The 4,327-nt window shown below is 36.8% G+C and overlaps 1 non-coding gene across 1 annotated transcript; it reads right to left on the bottom strand.

Annotated features, from left to right (window-relative positions):
* Positions 1–3,991: 3,991 nt before the first annotated feature.
* LOC148568522 (small nucleolar RNA R71) lies at positions 3,992–4,099 on the bottom strand. The gene has a single exon (XR_015883063.1). It is a non-coding gene; the product is annotated as a small nucleolar RNA R71 (small nucleolar RNA).
* Positions 4,100–4,327: the final 228 nt, after the last annotated feature.

The raw sequence follows: 4,327 nt of genomic DNA, 5'->3' as shown, positions 1-4,327 counted from the left end.
TGCACCATTCTCAAACATGGAAAACCAGAACATTAGGTCCATGTGCAATGGGAAATTGGAGACACTACAAAAACATCAGGGAAACCAGTTACAGACATAACTAGACTATACCCTACTATCAACCTTGAGGACATGGTTGATCTAAATGGAGAGGGAAATGTAAGAAAGAGAATAAAGAAATTGGAAGGGAGTGAGCACTCTAATGCAAGCAATTCTACTAAGGGGGAGTTAGTTAAAGAGCAGAGACACGTGGCTGATGAACCACCTCCTTCGAACGTGCGTAGAAGCATCAGAAAATGCATCATAAATACCAAATGGAAGGATTATTGATGAGCGGATAATTTATACGCTTTTTGGCATTGTTTTTAGTATGTTTTTAGTATATTTTAATTAGTTTTTATTATATTTTTATTAGTTTTTAAATAAAAATCACTCTTCTAGACTTTACTATGAGTTTGTGTATTTTTCTGTGATTTCAGATATTTTCTGGCTGAAATTGAGGGACCTAAGCAAAAATTTAATTCAGAGGCTGAAAAAGGACTGCAGATGTTGTTGGATTCTGACCTCCCTGCACTCAAAGTGGATTTTCTGGAGCTACCGAAGTCCACTTGACGCGCTCTCAATTGCATTGGAAAATAGACATCCTGGGCTTTCCAGCAATATATAATAGTCCATACTTTGCCCGAGATTTGATGGCCCAAACTGGCGTTCCAAGTCAGCTCAAGAATTCTGGCGTTTAACTCCAAAACTGGCACAAAAGCTGGAGTTAAACGCCCAAACTGGCACAAAAACTAGCGTTTAACTCCAAGAAAAGTCTCTACACATGGAAGTGTCAATGCTCAGCCCAAGCACACACCAAGTGGGCCCGGAAGAAGATTTCTGCATTAATTACTGATTTCTGTAACCCTAGGCTACTAGTTTTCTATAAATAGGATCTTTTGCTATTGTATTTTCATCTTTACTCATACTTTTTGATACACTTGATCACGTTTTGGGAGGCTGGTCTCACGGCCATGCCTGAACCTTGTTCTTATGTATTTTCAACGGTGGAGTTTCTACACAACATAGATTAAGGTGTGGAGCTCTGCTGTTCTTCATGAATTAATACAAGTACAATTGTTTTTCTATTCAACTCAAGTCTATTTCTTCTCCAAGATATACATTCGTTCTTCAACTTGATGAATGTGATGATCTGTGACACTCATCATCATTCTCACCTATGAACATGTGCCTAACAACCACCTCTGTTCTACTAGCAATGGCTTGAATGCGTATCTCTTGGGTTTCCAATCTAAGATTGGAACCTTCGTGCTATAGGCTAGAATTAATGGCATCCATTCCTGAGATCCAAAAAGTCTAAACCTTGTCTGTGGTATTCCGAGTAGGATCTAGGAAGGGATGACTGTGACGAGCTTCAAACTCGCGATTGTGGAGTGTGTGACAGACGCAAAAGGATCAATGGATCCTATTCCGACATGATCGAGAACCGACAGCTGATTAGCCGATGTTGTGACAGAGCATCAGGACCATTTTCATAGAGAGGACGGGATGTAGCCATTGACAATGGTGATGCCCAACATAAAGCTTGCCATGGAAAGGAGTATGAATGATTGGAAGAAGGCAATAGGAAAGCAGAGGTTCAAGGGGAACAAAGCATCTTCATACGCTTATCTGAAATCTACCAATGAATTACATAAGTATCTCTATCTTTATTTTATGTTTATTTTCATCACCTTAAACTCCATAACCATTTGAATCCGCCTGACTGAGATTTACAAGATGACCATAGCTTGCTTCAAGCCGACAGTCTCTGTGGGATCGACCCTTACTCACGTAAGGTTTATTACTTGGACGACCCATTGCACTTGCTGGCTAGTTGTGCAGAATTGTGACAAAGTGTGATTCACGTTTGAGAGCTCCAAGTCTTTGGTGCCATTGTTGATGATCACAATTTCGTGCACCAAGTTTTTGGCGCCGTTGCCGGGGATTGTTCGAGTTTGGACAACTGATGGTTCATCTTGTTGCTTAGATTAGGTATCTTTTCTTCAGAATTTTTAAGAATGAATTCTAGAGTTTCAAGGTGATGTTCCCACCATCACAAAAGCTGATTGATTCTCATCAATTTAGCTATTGAATGTAATGTCCTGCTGAAGCTTGGCCAAACATGTCTAATCTTTTAGACTGAAGCTTTGGACTAACATTGCATGATTCCTGGAATTCTTATTAAAATTTTTGATTCTCTTTATTTTCTTTTCTATATAGTTTTCGAAAAAAATACACAAAAATTTTAAAATCATAAAACCAAAAATATTTTATGTTTCTTGTTTGAGTCTAGCATCAATTTTTAATTTTGGTGTCAATTGCATGTTTTTATTCTTGCATTTTTTGAATACATGCATATTGTTCTTCATTGATCTTCAAGTTGTTCTTGATGATTTCATTGCTTTGATCTTCAAATTCTCTTGTTTTGTATGTTTTGTTGTTTCTTACATGCATTTTTACATTGTTATAGTCCTTAGTATACAAATTTTTTAAGTGTGGTGTCTTGCATGCATTGTTTATTTGGTCTTAGTTGCATTTTTTTATTGATTTCCATCATCAAAAATTCAAAAATATTTTTAAAACTATGTCTTTTCAAGTCAATAATACAGAGAATTGAAGATTCAGAACATTCAGCAGAGGAATCAAACAGAAAAAGCTGGGCGTTCAAAACGCCCAGTGAAGAAGGAAAACTGGCGTTTAAACGCCAGCCAGGGCACCTGGCTGGGCGTTTAATGCCCAAAAAGGTAGAGTTTTGGGTGTTAAATGCCAGAATGGGCACCATTCTGGGCGTTTAACGCCAGGATGACACTAGAGGGAAGATTTTGTTTTTAATTCACATTTTTTTCAAGTTTTCATAATTTTTCAAAATCAAATCTTTTTCAGATCATATCTTTTCAATCATATCTCTTTCAAAATCAATTTCTTTCCATTTTATATTTATTTTTACTATTTTCAAAAATCCTTGCTTCAATTAAAGATTTACTTCAAAATTTTCAAGTTGTTACTTGCCTATTAAGAAAGGATCAAACTTTAAATTTTAAAATCATATCTTTTAATTTCTTGTTAGTCAAGTAATCAACTTTAATTTTAAAAATTTTCTTTTTCTAAATTGATTTTCAATCATATCTTTTCAAACATATCTTTTCAATCACATCTTTTTCAAAATTAATTTTTTCAATCATATCTTTTTCTAATTTCAAAATCTTTTTCAAAAATCACTTGATTTCTTTCTCAATCTTAGTTTTCGAAAACCAATTACCAAATTTTCAAAATCTCTTACTTTAATTTCGAAAATTTCTTCCCCTCTTCTCCACCTCCTCCTTCTATTCTTCTTTTCCTCTGACACCTCAAGGAATCTCTATATTGTGACATAGAGGATTCCCTACTTTCTTGTTCTCATCTCTTTCATATGAGCAGGAACAAAGATAAAGGCATACTTGTTCAAGCTGATCCTGAACCTGAAAGGACCTTGAAGAGAAAGCTAAGAGAAGTTAAAGAACAATTATCTTTAGAGGGCCTAACAGAGCTCTTCAAAGAAGAAGAAACCATGGCAGCCGAAAACAACAATGCCAACAATGCAAGGAAGGTGCTTGGTGACTTTACTGCACCTACTCCTGATTTCTATGGGAGAAGCATCTCTATCCCTGCCATTGGAGCAAACAACTTTGAGCTTAAGCCTCAATTAGTTTCTCTAATGCAACAGAATTGCAAGTTTCATGGACTTCCATTAGAAGATCCTCATCAGTTCTTAGCTGAGTTCTTGCAAATCTGTGACACTGTCAAGACCAATGGGGTTGACCCTGAAGTCTACAGACTTATGCTCTTTCCTTTTGATGTAAGAGACAGAGCTAGAACATGGTTGGATTCACAACCTAAGGAAAGCCTGAACTCTTGGGAAAAGCTAGTCAATGCCTTCTTGGCAAAGTTCTTTCCACCTCAAAAATTGAGTAAGCTTAGAGTGGAAGTCCAAACCTTTAGACAGAAGGATGGTGAGTCCCTTTATGAAGCTTGGGAGAGATACAAGCAATTGATTAGAAGGTGCCCTTCTGACATGCTTTCAGAATGGAGCATCATAGGAATCTTCTATGATGGTCTGTTTGAACTATCCAAGATGTCATTGGATAGCTCTGCTGGATGATCTCTTCATCTGAAGAAGACGCCTGCAGAAGCTCAAGAACTCATTGAAATGGTTGCAAATAACCAATTCATGTACACTTCTGAAAGGAATCCTGTGAATAATAGGACAACTCAGAAGAAGGGAGTTCTTGAGATTGATACTCTGAAT

Source organism: Arachis ipaensis, chromosome B4 (genome assembly GCF_059453495.1).
Source record: "Arachis ipaensis isolate K30076 ecotype BB chromosome B4, ASM5945349v1, whole genome shotgun sequence".
Taxonomy (NCBI): Eukaryota; Viridiplantae; Streptophyta; class Magnoliopsida; order Fabales; family Fabaceae; genus Arachis; species Arachis ipaensis.
The sequence above is the reverse complement of the archived record's forward strand: the minus strand, read 5'-3'. Positions and strand labels throughout refer to the sequence as shown.